The sequence below is a fragment of the Eupeodes corollae genome, chromosome 2, assembly GCF_945859685.1.
Source record: "Eupeodes corollae chromosome 2, idEupCoro1.1, whole genome shotgun sequence".
NCBI lineage: Eukaryota > Metazoa > Arthropoda > Insecta > Diptera > Syrphidae > Eupeodes > Eupeodes corollae.
The window spans coordinates 103,557,197-103,575,452 of NC_079148.1; the positions used below are offsets into that span (position 1 = coordinate 103,557,197).

The window sequence follows — 18,256 nt, forward strand, 5'->3', positions numbered from 1 at the left end:
TCGCAAAAGGCAGAACCCGTGAAAAACTTTAAATGGCTAAGGCAGGGATTGAGCCCAAGACCTTTAGCTTGACGCACTTCCCATTACGCCACAGGTAATGTGGTACATAAACCTTACAACCGTGAACAAATACAATGCCAAATTAAGTTTTGAAATACAAAAGTATAAGTCAAAATATAGGAAATGCGAAGAAATATTTTTTAAGAAATTATTAAAGTTTGAATGAACAATTTTTGATTTTTACTAAATTTTAAAAACTATAATACTATAGAATAATATCCATTTGAAAAATGATTGCTCGAAAGTGAACTTTAAAAATATAGGAAAAAACACAAAACGATACATTTTTGATGAACATTTTATTTCATGATTAATTCGGACATTAAGTGTGATCAACAATATCATTCAAATCGTTACCTTGAAGAGATTAGGAACATGTGATTCTTTTGAGGTGGTTTTAAATAACTCTTTCTTGCATTTATTTTTCATAACTAAGTTGTTAAGAATTTTAAGAATTAGTCGTGGTGTTTAATAAACATCGCAAAACGTAAAATTACGCCACTAGGAAACGTCTTACGTAATTAAGGGGGTATTCTGGTCTAGAAATAAAAAAAAATCGATTTTTTTTTTCATATTTTCATAGTTTAACTATTTAAGAATATGTCTACGAGAGGATTTTCCCAAATTCAAATTATTTTCGGAGAAATAAGTATTTTGCTGAGCAGCCATCCAAATGGGGTACTTTAAACGAGTTTTTCTCAGAACTGTGTTTTTGAATCTGATACCCACGATTTCTCAGGCTCTGCCGAACCGATTTACTTGAAATTTTAAGAGAGTCTTCTTTAGGGATTTGTCTACGTCCGGAACTACGGCCATCCCCAAATTTTCATTTTTACTATTTTTAACAAATCGAAGAATGTTCAAAAGGGTGTCGCCATTTTGTAAAAAAAAATGTTGGAAACTTTTCCGTAGTTCCAGACATTGCGACATTATTGTAGATTAATAATCTTTTTTAGTTTTTGATTTCGGATTTCTAGGAGAGTTAAAATCGTGGGTATGGTCACGCACCAAATTTTTGAGACGCACTACTCCATCAGCTGATAACTAACTGAATTTTGATTTTTTTTTTACTTTTTATTTTTTTTTGTATGCTTCTAAAGTGAATATATAATGTATAAAAAAATTGATGGTAAAATTGTTGCTTGTTTTTTTCTACAGCACTTCAAAAATTACCTAAAATTCATGTCTCTAGACCAGAATACCCCCTTAAGTCAATCGTCCAAGTCATTATTAATTGAATAAAATCGATTATCATTTGATTTATGTGAAGCCCGGTCTAACGCTTTCATTTTCATTAAATTCTGATTACTCGCGTAGTCGCTTGATAAAACCATGAAATGAATGACCCCAAGATATTCAAAAATGATGCTTAAAAAATATGTTTGCTTATAGCTGAAAATTATAACTTGTGAATATGTTTCTAATTACCAACAAAAAAAACGATTAAGGAAGAAACTTGTATCTTCGACATTTTTAATAACATTTTTTATGTTTATTAATATTTATTGTTATGTAATATATTATATGAAATTTAGATATAAAATCAATTTTCTTATGCAGCTGAAGATAGCTGTATTTTTTTTTCTATGTTGTTTATAATGCAGACCTCCAAAACTATCCATAAAATTGTAAAAAGGTGGGTTCCGATTTTTTTTTAGTGCCGATGCGCGATGTCCTTTACTAGTTTAAAAAGTGTAACCCACTATCCTTCTATTCAATCCTTAAAAAATTATTTCTGTTTAACAATGCGGGTAGTTAAAACTATCAGTCCTTAAAAAAACTAAAAATTTTATACTGTGTTGAGAATACCTTACTCTAGCGCTGATGTTCCTTAGTTTTTTTTTTTAAGTAATTTTACGTAAGAAATCTTTGAAAAAAGAACAAAATGTCCTTTGACTTCGGAACATCGAATAAAAACTCTAGGTAAAATATATTTTTGTTTCAAATTCATGTTTTTAAGTAATTTTCTTATATCAAAATTGTTTAATAAGTTAAATTAACACGTATATTTAAATGCTTTTTTCCGCACATTATCTGCTAAAAAAGTATATACACGACAATGCTGCTAAGATGCTTTTTATAAGCCACAACGACCAATATAAAGAAAACACATTTTAAATGTTCAATTTAAAAATATACATATGATCAACATTTTGGTGTTTTAAATTTTCTAATATCATGGTTTTTGTTTTCGATGTCTAAAACTCTAAGGAACAACATTGGATACAGCGATTATCAGTTAAATTTAATGTCAAATCCTAATTCAATGTCATATCCTTTAGACTTTTCAAAAACAAAATTTTTAAGTTCCTTAGCGTCACATGCAAAACATTTAGTAGTTTTGCGATTACAGCTCTTGGCACATCCCAAGCACCACCAGCAACGTACCGGGTTAAAAAAGCAGAAACAGAATTTGGTTTCATTTTTATGAATATTCTTTTTAGAAGCTGTGAAAAATAAGCTAAGTGTGAAGGATACAAAGATAAACAAATATTCACTCTTAGTACGAACTATTTGTTTGGTAAGCATTATGAACAAAATCAATTATAAAGTTGATTAAGATTTGTGTGCTTTTAATAAGAACTTCTAAAAATCATCCACAATAGGAAAACATCACCTGAAACAGAATAAGATCTTATTCTATAGATATTTACTATATTTTTAGGTGTTAATGTTTTCCAGATATATTTCTGCATTGTGTCGATCTACTTTAAAGAAAAGTAGGCCAAAGCCATTCAAATTTATCAATGAACGTTGAAATTCTAATGACTGTTTTTGATTTTCTAGAATAGATGTTGTTATTTCTAGTCTAGATTTATGAATAATTATTTAATATTCATACTATAATTTTACTTCAGTTAAAATTTCGTCTAACTATCGACTACCGGAACTGATTAACATAAAACGTGTGTCTTAAGCCATTGACTCTTATTCGCTCATAATATTATTCAAAAGAAAACAAAATATTATTAAATAATATACACAAAAAGATACGAAAAATCTTTTTGCAGTCCGTTCGATGAACTTGAGCATTAAAAAAAAAATAAAATTGTACGAGTATAAATAGATGGTGAATCGATTTTTAAATAAACAGAAACTTATTAGAAATCAACTAGTTCACTTCAAAAACTTCTATTCAAAATGAAATTCATCCTTATCGTGAGTTTTAATAATTTAAAGTAAAGATCAAAATTTAAAAATATTAATTAATTATTTAACAATTTCAGACATTTTTGGTATGCTTTGCCATCGTTCTCTCAATGGCTGCAGCTGCTCCATCCGAAGAAGGAATTTTCGGTGACTTACCTGACAGTGACATTGCCAATCCACAGGAACCAAGCGAATCACTGAAATTGTTGCTGTTGAAGAAATTGAAGCTCAAATTGTTGAGAGGTTAAACTGATCAAAGATTATTGTTACTAAATGAATTAAGTTCACAAGATTGATTATTTTTAAGTTATTGTTACAATAAAAGTTATTTAAGACAACATTGAGTTTATTTGATTTTTGTATGAGGATTACGACGGTTGGGAAACTAAACACGGATTTATGAGTCTAATGTTTTGAATAAATAGCGTATGCGTTGAGCTTGCTTAAGTTTTGTCAAGTAAAGTGATTTCGAAATTCTAAACTATGAAGCGTTGTTGCAAAAGAAAATGGTGAGGACCTCAATCAGACAGACCCGTTGGTGTAATGCGTAGTGCAACGGCTCTTGCTTTGGGCCAGTTTCAAGCCTCATTGACGGTAGAATATAGAGTTAAAATAATATGAACGAACCAAAGATTAAGAACCACAAATAAAGGAATCTGATGATTGGTTCGCACCTGTGATACGGAATTTCAGTTTAGTGGTAGCACAATCAAGTAGGAGTTGTTGTAGTATTCAAACCCTTATAAGGAATTTATTTTTGTTTTAAACAAATTCGTTACACATTCTGAACTAAGCTGTCCAATTATTAATTATTATAGATCAATTAAAAGTGGTAATTTTTAATAAATGATAAATATTTGCGATTTTTCATATTTTGTATGAGAATAAATACTTTTGAAGACTAGGAAGTGATTTTTTGACAGAAAATAAAAAAATTAAAAATTTAAGTGCGATTTAATTAATCAAAAAAACCGTATTTTATTATTTTTTTTTCGAAAATGGGAGCTTTGTTTTTAATTAACCTTAAACAAAAAATTAGATATACATTTTTTATTGGAATTTAGCTTATACCCGTTTTTGAGATATCGAATTTTGGAAAAAATGTGTTAACATATTTTTCAAAATCTAAAAAACGGAATTACAATTTTTATCTTCAAATATTATAAGAGTTTGGTTAGACAAAAAAAATTATTAAAATCGGTTAGTTAGTTCCCAAGAAAACTTAAAACTACTTTTCTTAAGAAATGTACAAATATGTTTTTTATTGAGAGAAAAAAAAAACGTTTAGAAAACTGAATGGAAATCAGTTCGTAGCCCTGTTCTCCTGTAAAAAGGCCATTGGTAATAAATGGGGCCCACAGCCCCGCATTACACACTGGCTATATATCTCGGCCATAAGGCCGATCCTTACTTATGGAGTAGCCGTATGGTGGACGGCGCTAAATATAGCGACAAATCGCGATAAACTCAGCAAAGTCCAACGAACAGCCTGCCTGTATGGGAGGAGCACTTCGCTCTACCCCCTCCGCCTCACTTGATGTTCTGTTCCATCTAATACTGCTGGACATTTTCAGCAAGCAAACGGCTGCTAATACAGCCGTACGGCTTCAAGCCTCCTCTCTGTGGATCAATAATGGAATTGGCCACACCACTATTTTGAACTTGTTCAGAACTATAAACAGTAATATTGACTACAAGTTTAATAACTACAGCTTCAAAGTGACTATACCTCCCAGGTCTTTTTGGGAGAATACATCATTTTTGAACGGTGATCATATAAACTTTTATACAGACAGAGGATGGGGTTGATGGAGGCGTATACTCAGATAGACTAAAATTAAGTCTCTTCTTTCGTCTACCCGATCATTGTAGCGAGTTCCAAGCTGAAATCCTGGCTATAAAAGAAGTCCTATCATGGCTTAGAGAAAACGTTATATCAAATAATGATATACGCATCTTCTCGGATAGCCAAGCTCCGTTAAAATCCCTAGAATATGTCTCCACTAACTCACTAACAGCCCTAAATTGTCGATCATCTCTTACGGAGATGGCTACACAGTTCAACATTCACCTTATCTAAGTGCCGAGCCATAGAGACATTCCAGCAAATTGCAAAGCTGACGACCTTGCAAAAAGCGGAACAACTTTACCTCTGCTGGCTCACAATTCTATCATAGGTATCCCCTTAGCTACATGTAAACTCATGCTAAAGCAAGATATCATAGAGAAAACAAACTTCAGGTGGAATAACACCACCACCTGTTTAGCGAAAAAACTAATTTGGCCTAATCTTAGCGCCAGGCGCTCAAAACAATTAATCTCTCTGAGTAGTTTACACATTAGCTACGTCATAGGTGTCCTGACTGGGCACTGCTTAGTAGGAAGGCATGCTATTCGACTTGGAGCCACTGCAAATGATTTTTTTAGGAGTTGCATGGACGAGGAGGAGGAGATAATCTTTCATCTTCTGTGCACATGCCCTGCCTTATCTCAAGGACGTACAATCCACCTTGGAGACTACTACTTCAACGATACCGGCGATCTAAAAAATTCTGACATTATTTGTCTCCTACGCTTCTGTCGGAGCTGCAATTGGTTCGACGAGTTAAGCTGATCAACTGATCCATGTGGTATCACTACGGACCATACTTTGGTCTAAGTGTGTGATAAGTTAACCTAACCTAACTTATCAGTTCATTTTTGAGAAAATTCGAATTTAAGACTCTTGACAAAAAAATGGGGAATCTGCTTAAAACCTTAATTTGTAAGATATGATCTCAATAGACCTTATAGTTAGGGCTGTATGGGTGAGGATAGACAGACAGACGGATGGAACAGACGGGACCCACTTTTTCAACTTCCCTACCATCTTTATATTATATTTGATTAAAATCTCTTCTTTTTAAGAATGCAAAACTTGCAGAAATTGAAATTAAAAATACGTACCATAAAGACGGCCACACTACTGACGCAAATTTGCATCGACCAAATGGCTTGACACTTGTTTCTTTTTCAGTTTAAAAAAATTTGTATTTGTTGTTTACGGTTGGTGTACAAAAATAAAGTATGCAAAATTACACCGTTATTTGTCAAAAATGTGATGGGACAATAATTTTGAAAATCGTTGGAAAATAGTTTCGAAAATCTTCATTTTCTGAAGCCATATTTGCCTTTAAACAAAACTAGCTTATGTAAAACTTAAATAATTGAAACATACATATTTTTAGTTCAATTGAAAGAAAGAAAGAACACTTAATTGTACCGTACCTTATTCAATAAATTGTGTTCGTGTTATTTTATAGTTGAATTTTTTAATCGTTTTTGTCAAAAATCGACTTAATTTAAATTAAGGTACCTTCTGTGTATAAGCTGTTCTTAGAGTATTTTGTGGAAAATAAAACTTTGAAGATGGCATTTGCCTTTCAGTTCCACTTTAAATACTCGTAAGCTTTGTGGTTTTATTGTTAATTTTTTGTCTAGTTATATTTTTTGTTAATTAAAATTATTTTAACAAATTTATTGTGTAGAACTAAATTATCTACAACGTGTTTTCACAACTTTAAAAAACTATACTTTATGTTTTGTTATGGATATAACTGCACTTTGCAATTCCTAAAATTAATCCTAAGGGATTACTTAATTATCTCAAAACACTAAAGTTTGTTGCTTATTTATATTATAATCATTAATGAAAACAAGTTTTCCCTTTTCTAGGGTCTTCAAAATCAATCTATCGACATATACATATAGCCTTCTTAAACTTGCAAAAAAATACCTTATATTACGTTTTTATAAGGCTTAATTTATGAAGTAGTTTTTTTTTCATAAAATTTGTAATCTTTTTTCAAATTTGTAGTTTTTATCTTCAATATATAGTTTAAACATTTTTAGTACCTTATTTACTTTTCAAAAGATTCTTATCTGTTCTTAGGCTTCACCTATCCTACATAAACCTTAAAGAACCACTGACGTACTTCTGGTGCAGCCGTTTTCATCAAAATATCAAGGTATTTTTTTGTTCTTATAATAAGTTCGTCGTATAAAAAAGATCATCGCTTCAACATTTTGAAATATATTGAAAAAAAATATATTAAAAAAAAAATATGTTGAAAATTATTATTTTTAAATTTGAGTATATGCAGATAAATCGGTTCGGAATCAACACCAATAAATTACTCCCAAACATATTTATCAAAACCTTGAAAGCACAATTTTTAAGGATTTTCAAAACAACATATAGAGTCAAATGAGGACTTTAAAGTCATCTCTTAACTTATGAGACTTTCTGAAAACTAATTGAGATAAACAAAATTATTTAAACTGCACCTAACAGATAAAGGTTTATACTGTACAAAATTATTTTCAATTTTTTGTTAGAACTATGCTAGCCTTAAAAATATACAATTTTAAAGATTTATATTTGAAAAACCAGAGCTTCTAGAGAAATTATAAAATGATGTTGAAATTCAAACCAACAAAATACTTTGAAAAGTATTGTTTGAATTGTGCTACAGAAAACAAAACTTAATTTTGCCGACCAGCGTTAATTATCTTTTACTGGAATAAAAATTACCAATCTATAGAATTATTAATTATTATTTTATAATATAAATTTAAAACAGATTGAATATTATCTTATTATCGACTGCCGGAACGAATTATCATAATATATTCCTTAATCTTTAATTCGCGCAAAGTTTTATTCATAAACAGAAATTTATCATGAGATAAATGCAAACTAATGATACGAACATTTTTTTGCGGACCATCCGATGAACTTGAGGGTTAAAGATTGATCAAAATAAAAATTGTATAAAAACTCAATGGATCGATCTTTAAATTAACAGATTCTTAGAAAATCTTAACCAGTTCACTTCAAACAAACAAATAAAAATGAAATTCTTCCTTATTGTAAGTTTTAATAAATTCTTGCTAGGAACTAAATAAAAACAAACTTCTAATGAATTATTTTATCATTTCAGACATTTTTGGTATGCTTTGCCATGCTTCTCTCAATGGCTGCAGCTGCTCCAACCGAAGAAGGAATTTTCGGTGATTTACCTGACAGTGATATTGTCAATCCACAGGAACCAAGCGAATCACTGAAATTGTTGCTGCTGAAGAAGTTGAAGCTTAAGCTGTTGAGAGGTTAAGCTGCTCACAGACAATTGTTATTAAATGCCTTAAGTTCACAAAGATTGATTAATTTTAAGTTATTTATACAATAAATATTATTTAAAAAAAATTAAACTAATTTTTTAATTTTCACGATTTTCATATCTACAATTTTTGAGCAAATTGTAAAAAGTGTGGATTATTTTTCGTTTTAATGTTTCGAATTGTAGACTCGACCTATTTAAAATCATTACACCTTTTGATGAGAACTTTGCCAATGTCGTTATGAAAAGTTTTGCATTCCTGCAAAATTTCGAACTCGAGATTTTAATCAAACATGATATTACGATTGTAGAGAAGTCGCAAAAACTGGGTCCTGCGATTCCGTCCGGTCTGTCCTGTCTGTCTGTCCACGCTCCTACAGCCTAAACCATTGGGTCGATGGAGTTCAAACTTGGAAGTTAAGGTTTTCAGGTTAGGTGTTTTTTCATTTTTTTTTAAGATTAAAACTAAGAGTCGCCCTCATACAACCGTTATTTTGTTATTTAATTTTCTCAGCAACTTATGAACCGATTTCAATCATTTTTTGTTTAACAACGTTTACCAAAAAAGCAATTTTTGTGTGTTTGGATTTTTCAAAAATATTGATTTTTTTTAAATTCTATATGTGAAGAACGGTTCTGCATTTTTTACGAAATTCAAACGTAGAACATACAATCACTAAACAACTGCATACCAACAATATTTTTAGAACAAAATTGAAAAATTGTATATATAAAAATGAATTAAAAAAAAAACGTTTTTTAAAAATGGCATTTAAACTTTTGAAGACAAACTTATTTTTCAGTTAAAATTTTGAATTGTAAATAAGTTAAATTTTGTTCTTACATTAAATATAGCCCCCTCCCATCTCACTGTGCATGAGCCCGAAAGAGCGCATGTGTAGCGCCACTGTATCGGATTAAAGAATATAATATATTTAATCAACAATCAAACAATAAACAACACATGAATAGCAATTTCTTGTACCTGTTGGTATAGTTGTTTTTTTTTTAAACTTTAACGACAAAAAATAAACCGAACGTAATAACTTAAGGCTTGCGCTGAAAACTTGATGAAAAGAAGGAATGTGATTGGATTGTAGTAGTTACCTGCTACCTACCAATAAATTCCATTATTATCATCATAAACATGTCTTAATCTTTCTATCTGCATAAAGCTGAGCACGCAAATGAACTTTCTTTATTCGTTTTAGACACCTACCGAACTACACATTACACAACCAATAGGCGATCGCTTTACAATTTAAACATACATGTTCTTCCTCTTTCTTATCTTCAGATAATTTATTTTCCATCCTGGTTCTTTAAATATGAAATTAAAATAAAGCTATCCAAAGGAAAAAGCTTTGAACGAAATAGTTGATGACACAAACAATTGTTTTCGTTAAGTATGCTTACAAGTATTTTTCATTTCCGATATGAGTTGTGTCTTACGATAAAACTAGCTTACCGATATTCGATAAGTTCATTCAAATACACAAACCATTTTCCTCAACATAATATTTTCTGAGTATTTCATATTTTTATTATGATAAAAAGTTAAGTTTTTTTAACAAATTACAAATTAATATTTCATAAAATGCATTTCGCATAGTCTACGTAAAATTCTCTCCGTTTTGACACCTTATTTGTTAAAATTAGTTCCGTATGAGAGCCGAAAAAGGGAGACATGCTAACGAAAGACAAACTTATCTCACAGGTATACCTATTTTTAAATCTTATATGGGTACTTTTTTAAATAGACCCTATACATAAAAGAGCAAGTTCGTGCGATCCAGTCTTGCATTTTATTTTTCTTGATTTCGCTTCTTTTAATATAAAAAAATGTGTTTGTATTGCTCCAGAAGGGTACCCCATAAAACAGTTACATATTTTGTTTTCAAGTTTTCTCAAGAACTAATCAACGGGTTTCTATAATTGGTCAAATAAAAAAAAGGAAAAAAGAGGCTGGGATGCGACCCACACTGATAACTTCCCATCCCGTCTGTCGATTTGTCTTGCTTAAAAATTTGTCTATATGTATTTTTACCAAATTTGTTCACTATTTTTTGTAGGTTTTATTTTTTATGAAAAAAACGGACTGTTGGATTTTTATATAAAAATTACTGAATATTGAAAACAATATTTTCTCTGAAATAAAATAAGTCAATTCGATTTTTTTAAAAATTTTACCAAATGTTGGAAACAATATTTCTTATAAGATAAAATTAGTTTGAAGCCAATATTTAAAATTTTTGAAGAGATATTTGAGTCGAAAATCAATTTTTACCAACTTTTATACATTTTTTTTAGGTTTTTATTTTTTGTAAAAAAAACTGTCAATTAGATTTTTCTAAAAATTTTATCAGATGTCAAAAACATTATTCTTCGTTGCACAAAATTTTTTTAGAGATGAAATCATATTTCAGTCGTAAAATTTTGGAGGTGACAAATTTTTTTTTCAGTTTTATTGATTTATAAAAAAAAACGTTATATTGATTTTTTTTCAAAAAATATACCTGTTTGGTATCACGTTACAATATATTATATAAAATTTAATTCAAGTCTCTAAAATGTTCACCTTTTTTTCAAACTGCTATGGTAAAAAAACCACCCACGCAATTTTCTTGAGAGCCCTTTCTGCATCTTTCTGCCTTATTATCTGTATAACAAAATTTATTTGAAGTCGATATCTCTTCTGGTTCTTGAGCTATGGACGACGAAAAAAACGTCGCGAACGTACGGACGTACGAACGTACGTACACACGCACGCACAGACATCTTTCTAAAAATCTTTTATTTCGACTCTAGGGACCTTGAAACGTCGAGAAATGTCAAAATTTTCAATTTGACAAATCGGACCCATTACAATAACTTCCTATGGGAAGTTAAAAATAAGGTTTTTTTTAGAATGGCTTTTAAAATTATTGAAAACAAAACTGTTTGGCAAGTACATTTTTAAATTTTAAAATACAGGCAATATTTTTAAAAGTTCGTACAAACCCAGTCATGCATTTTGTTTAATGAAAGAATGACAAAAAAAAAACAGAATTGGCCAGAATATTTCTGTAAAGTCTCGGTGATTTCTCGTTTTTTTTCAAAGTTTTGAGAACTGATGTTTTATAAAATGCGAAACAAATTTCATAGCTTGATATGAATAAATGGAAACTGTATTCTGTCAAGCCTGCTGAGAAAATTCTCGGAAATCTTTGAGTTATTAACTAAATCATTAATAATAATTTAAGTTTATATTTCGACGTATGTAAAAACCGAAAATGCTATTTCTAGTTTCAAAAAGCGTTGGACACTCAGCTACTAAAATTAATCAGATTTCCGTTTATACAATAGAATTCGGATTAAATGATTTACATGTAAACAGTGCTAATCAGGAAAAACGTAATAAATACAGACATACATATTTATGAAAATGATAATAGTCAAATCAAAATCACGCCTTCGTAGCCACCAATTTTGACAGTATGTATTGACAGTATGAACTAAAACAAAAGATTCTAATGAGCCAATACAAAATATCACCTAAGGCATCGTTTGTTGTTTCAGATCGTAAATATAGTTAGGTTAGCTTAAACTCCAACGATAAAAAGGTAAATTCATTCTTTTATTTTGTGGCATTTTGGCTGATGACTTATTACCTTGTCAATGTCATTATTTTATTGTTTTTAGAAGAATCAAAAAGAATAGGCTTTATTCTTTCTTTAATTAAAAAAAAAGGAAATCAATTTAAGGAAGAAAAGATAACATTCAAATAAATACATTTTTGAATTCTATTTTACAAATTAAATGATATGATTAGCAACGTTGTGATGCCATAAAGTCAGTGTATAGAACATCATTGACGTAACTATCGAAAAATCTTAGCAATTTGGTTAGTTTGTAAAACTTGGAAAATGTGTTAAACTATTTTGCTTGAAATAAATATCAAAACATTCTTTAAAAATATCTGAAAGTGTTTTTATGTTAAACTGTTTCACTTCCATTGGAAAAAATTTCAAAATTTAGTTAAAATATTGATTGCTCATTAAAACTTACAACAAAATGAAAATATACAGATATTTAAGGTTGAAGGGTGTTGGTTTTGTTATTTACTTATTCACTAGATCAGTGCTTTGAATAAAATAATGTTTCCTTAGAAGGACTTAGAAGGACTTCATTTAGGATGCTCTTATTGTCCTTAATTTTATTCTATTAGATCAATAGTTAAAAATACCTTATCTATAAAGTAAAAATATATTAAAAGAGGCGTAGTAAAAAAAGGAGCTGTAAGACTTAAACTATAAACTTTAGTTTTTGTCATTCTTGGCCGCAAGTATAGAGGAACTGTACAAATGTATGTATTAACTTCTTTGAGAGAAAAAAGTAGGTCAAATTTTTCAGTTTAATAACTTAACACACTACGTGTATGAGCAGCACAATATTTCAGCAGTTTCGATTTTAGCAGAATACATATTTAGATCTTTGAATAATTATATCATAGTATAATTTTACTTTTCACATTGAACTTGATCTTTTGACTACCGCAACTAATTAGCATAATATTCGTGAAGTAAGCCATTGCCTCTTTTTCCCACTCGCATATGTAGTTTTAGTTATGTGTTTATAAACAAAAATTAAGTATGAATAAATGTAAACAAAAGATGTGATATAATTTTTGCTGTCCGTTCGATGAACTTGAGCAGATCGATTATTTCAAAACTGTTCGAGTATAAATAGTTGCTGAATTGATTTTAAAATTAACAGATTCTTATAAGAATTCAACAAGTTCACTTCAAACAAAAACTTTAACTTCTATTCAAAATGAAATTCTTCCTTATCGTAAGTCTTAATAATCTAAAGTTATTGTCAAAACATACAAATATTAACAAATTATTTAATAATTTCAGACACTCCTGGTATGCTTTGCCATGGTTCTCTCAATGGCTGCTGCTGCTCCATCTGAAGAAGGAATTTTCGGTGACTTACCTGACAGCGATATTGTCAACCCACAGGAACCAAACGAATCACTGAAATTGTTGCTGTTGAAGAAATTGAAGCTCAAGTTGTTGAGAGGTTAAGCTGATCAAATATTATTGTTACTAAATGCATTAAGTTCACAAAGATTGATTATTTTTAAGTTATTGTTACAATAAAAAGTTATTTAAGACAAAATCAAATTTACGCATGTATTTTTCTTGCCCATATTTTAAATTAAAAGAAAATAGATTAGCGATGCCTCTATCGATGAGTGGCACTTGCTTTAAGGGAATTGTTCAACTTTCAGTTCTCGGTATGAGCATCACAAATCACCTCTTATGAAATGATCACATATTCGATATGACCAAAAAATGCAACTAGGTGCTAAGGACTTCTCCGACAGTGCCAGAAATGTTTCAACTCTTTTGATCTGGCTTTTATTTAGCAATCCTTAATTCGTCCAAAAATTTCCCATAAAACAATTTTAAGACTTTTGAATAAGATACAAAAAAGAGGCTGGGATACTACCCACACTGATAACTTCCCATCCCGTCTGTCGATTTGTCTGGCTTAAGTGGTTTGTAGGTTTACGTGTTTCGTTAACAAAGTTGTTACTTGAGTTGTTCTAAAAAGTTTAAAAATTATCAAAAATATTTTATATATGATGAAATAGTTTTTATTTCTTATATAAACAAATACAAATTGGATGAATGAAACTAATTTGAGGTCAATATCTTCTATTGTTCACGAGATACCGAGGATTTTTTTATGAAAAAATGGACTGTTTAAACAATATTTTCTGTAATATTAAGCTAGTTTGAAGCCAATATTTTTAATTTTTGAAAAGATATTTGAGTTTAAAGTAAATTTTTACTAAATTTTTGCATTGTTTTTTTGTAAACAAATTGTCATTACGATTTTTCTCTAAATTTTAACGGATGTTGAAAGCAATATTTCTAATAAGAAAATATTAGTTTCGAAAGTCAATTTTTACAAACTTTTAGTAACGTTTTCGTTTAAGTTTTGATGACGAACAAAACTTCCCGAACTTACGTACAACACACGCACGCACAGAAATCTTTCTTAAATCTTTTATTTCGACTCTAGGGACCTTGAAACGTCCAGAAATGTCAACATTTTCAATTCGACAAATCAGAACGATTACAATAACTTCCTATGGGAAGTTAAAAATAGCTTTAAAAATAATACGCTATGGAACTAATAACCGAAACATTTACATCACTCGAAAACCTACGCAATTTTCCATGTCTTTCGTTGTTCTTAATATATTTTTATGAAAAATATTCTGTCAAATAAGTCAGTTGCATTCCATTCCACCCACAAAAGATTCAGACGTGTAATACTCGCACTTCCAGAAATGCTCATTAGTTTAACCATGAGCTCAATTTCGGATGTACTGTCAAGTAAAGATATTCTTTTTTTAACCACACATCAAGAATGTAGAATACCTTATCTTACCTCCCATTTCAATTTTCAAAATGTTAAGATCAATTTGGACAGGTAAGTATTGATCGTTGCACTCTATTTCTGAAGCGGCTGAGTACATGAAATATTTTAACAAATTTTATGTTTGACATATTATCACTAATCGACCTATAAAAATAGATAAACACGAAAAAGCGGTTTTGCGACTGTTGACGGTCCATAAGGTACGCATCGCAAGTTATGGACACTAGAACTTTTTTTTTTAGACAACTTTAAATGACATTCTCAAGCCACCAAAACTGGCTCCCTTGCTTCACCTTATCTCTTCGGTCCCTATCGGAAACAGTCCTACTGAACCGAAGGCATGCGGCTCGTCCAGTGCGAGGACGTCTCGACTGTAAAGGAGTCGCCTATCTACAGTTTTACGGCTGACGTGGTAGATTAGCGGAACAGCCTCCCTATCCTGTATCGATGGTGTAAATAGAGAAAAGCTTCGGGAGGAATTTTGCCACTTAAACGTGCACTTTCGTAGTACTTATTGCTGCGGTAGTAAGCCCCAAAAATTAAGCTTTTAGTCGACGACATCGCTTTCGCAATGTGACAACTGCCAAGCTTCAGCAAAAAAATTCTATTCAGTTTATGTTGGATCTGTTGTATAGAACCTGTTTGGAATACTAATTTTTGACTCCGACTCTGGTGTTCTGTGTAGTCCCAGGCAACGTCGCAGACATTGTCTCTTAAACACCCGAATCTTTTCCATTTGAGATGGGACAACGTTAAACCATACCGAGCACCCATAGGCAATCATCGGCCGGATAAGGGCCATGTAGCAAATCACCTTTACCCTGCTATCAAGACGGCTGCTAAAAAACAATCGTTTTTTCAGGGCAAAGGCTCCCATAGCTTTGGCCAGAGCAGCTCTCGTATGTCTGTCGAAATACAAGTACTGATCCAACCAGATGCCAAGGTACTTTAGTACACTTTTATTCACCAGTGGCTGTCCATTTGGTTCAACGATCACTAGATTTTTCCAGTTTTTTCTCGTATCTCTTGAGTATTCATACAGCGGAGTCCTGAACAGAATAGTTACGCATTTCTGAATGTTGATTTTCAACTTCCAGTCATCGCAATATTGCTGAATCTTGTCGAAGTCACCATGCAAAAGTGTCTTGATAACCTCAATTTTTGGGGCGGTTCTGTACGCAATTAGGTCGTCGGCGTACCCTAGTGCCTGAGTCAGACCTGCTATCAAATCACTGGTGTAAATGCTGAATAAAACGGAGAGTTAACCGCTACCTGTTGAAGACCATTTTTAATGTCAAAGATTTTGGTAGATGTTACATTGCCAATTTTGACACTGGACACTGGATTTATTAGGCTTTTTGTACATTGTTTAAAATACCATAAGGAAGGTATAAACTTATTTCTAGGTTACTATTTCTCATTCCGAGGTTGACCTCCCGCCAAATTTCACTGCACTACACAATACAGTATTCGAATCACTGTATGAAATAAAATGAACAACTGGGTACACGGACTTCTCCATGAATATAAAAAGGGTATTAAAAAAATACTTCCTGTATTTGAAGATTTAAAAATGTACCCGTAAAACAAGTTTGATTTCAGAACTTAAATGCATTTTGAATTAAAAAAAAAACTTAATTTTTCAAGGTTCTTATTTGAAAATCGTTAGAGCAGTTTTTGATTTTTGATTTGCTTTTCGTAAAAAATGATAAACCATTTTCTAAATATCGATTTTTTTTTTAAAACAAAACAAAAATGTTGATATTTTTGATCATGGAATTTTATTAAGACATTATAAAAGCTTTTGGCGAAAAATAATTGAAATCGGTTCACAAGCTCTATATAAAACTCAAAAGCAAAATAACGGTTCTATGTAATACAATCATATATGTTTAATATTAAAAGAAGCCAAGATAAGAAAAAAATTACGATAACATTTAATAAAAATGTATCATTTTGTTTTTGAAAAAATCGAATTTTCAATTTTTGACCAAATAAGTTGTATGGGGACTACTGTTATTTTTGGTCTTTAAAATATGAAAAAAAACGCCTAACGCTAATTTGCTTAAAACCTTAATTACCAAGTTTGAACCTTATCTACCCAATGGTTTTGGGTTGTAGGAGGGAAGATAAACAGACTGCCCGAAGGAATCTGTGGACTCACTTTTTTTATTTAAATCTCAAATTCTAACTATTTTACGAATAACCCATTTCTTGCACTACGTGATTTCGTTATTAGATACACTTTAATGTTAATGCTGGTTCTGTCGTTGGACCAAATTTCTTCAAAAATTAAGACGGTTAAGCAGTTAACGTGAATCTTTATTGCTATAGCGAGATGTTGATGGACTTATCGTGACCATAAATTGAATAACTGCTCCAAGTAACTCTTCAGATGAAATGTTTACATGAATAAATTATTTGTTATAAATATTTTTTTGTTGATTTAACCTCAACTAAATAATATCAAAACATTTATATTTGATACGGTTCTATATTTCATAATATAGATTTATTCATAGTGTTTAATTATGTTAATACAAATCTTCTATGATTAACAAAACATAAGCAAAATAAAAACAAAATATACCAAAAGTGATTCTTCGATTTTACCATGAACTTGAGAATCATTGCTAAGAAAAGTTGGAGATTGGTATAAATATTGATTGAATCAAAGCAGCAATCATCAGAAACTTATTAGATTCTAACCAATAATCATCTTAAACATGAAGTCCTTCTTGATTGTAAGTTTTATCCTCATAAAAATTGTTTAATTAACTTATTTGTTTGAATTTATTTATTTATTTATTTTTATTATTAATTGCAGACACTTTTGGTATGCTTTGCTATTGTTGTAGCAATGGCCGCAGCTGCTCCATCTGAAGAAGGAATTTTCGGGGATTTGCCTGACAGTGATATTGCCAACCCACAGGAGCCAAGCGAATCACTGAAATTGTTGCTGCTCAAGAAACTGAAGCTTAAATTGTTGAGAGGTTAAGCTCGTTAACATTTTGTTATTATTAATATACCTTAAGTACACAAAGTCCTATTTATAAGTCATAATGGTTACGATACAATTGTTTTTATAATTTCTAAGCTATGGTTACAATACAATATTCTTTAAAAAAAAAACTTGTTCAAAAATGTTTTGATTTCAAACGAAAAGTCTTCATATAAAATTGGTGAGAACTAATGATTCCAAGTGGTAAAGACCGGAAAATGATGATCTTTACTGTAATTTTTGTTAAAATTATTCGTTTTGTTCTTTATGTTAGGAAGTTTGTTTCTATTTAGTTACTATACATTTGCTTGGTATTTAAAAAACAAAAGTTTTTCCCTGACCAATAGAGAAGGAAATTCTTAAAATATAAATTGTGATAAAAAATATTAGGTTTTCCAATAAAATGCTTCATTTTGAACATTTCTTTCATAGAACGATATATGCTATA

The 18,256-nt window shown here is 30.5% G+C and overlaps 3 long non-coding RNA genes across 3 annotated transcripts; all 3 read left to right on the forward strand.

Annotated features, from left to right (window-relative positions):
- Nucleotides 1-3,084: 3,084 nt before the first annotated feature.
- On the forward strand, nt 3,085-3,548 carry LOC129943981 (uncharacterized). The gene is made up of 2 exons (XR_008781377.1): nt 3,085-3,219; nt 3,288-3,548. It is a non-coding gene; the product is annotated as an uncharacterized LOC129943981 (long non-coding RNA).
- A 9,468-nt stretch (nt 3,549-13,016) lies between these two features.
- Nucleotides 13,017-13,541, forward strand: LOC129948459 (uncharacterized). The gene is made up of 2 exons (XR_008781880.1): nt 13,017-13,199; nt 13,268-13,541. It is a non-coding gene; the product is annotated as an uncharacterized LOC129948459 (long non-coding RNA).
- A 3,761-nt stretch (nt 13,542-17,302) lies between these two features.
- LOC129948466 (uncharacterized) lies at nt 17,303-17,943 on the forward strand. The gene is made up of 2 exons (XR_008781881.1): nt 17,303-17,551; nt 17,635-17,943. It is a non-coding gene; the product is annotated as an uncharacterized LOC129948466 (long non-coding RNA).
- Nucleotides 17,944-18,256: the final 313 nt, after the last annotated feature.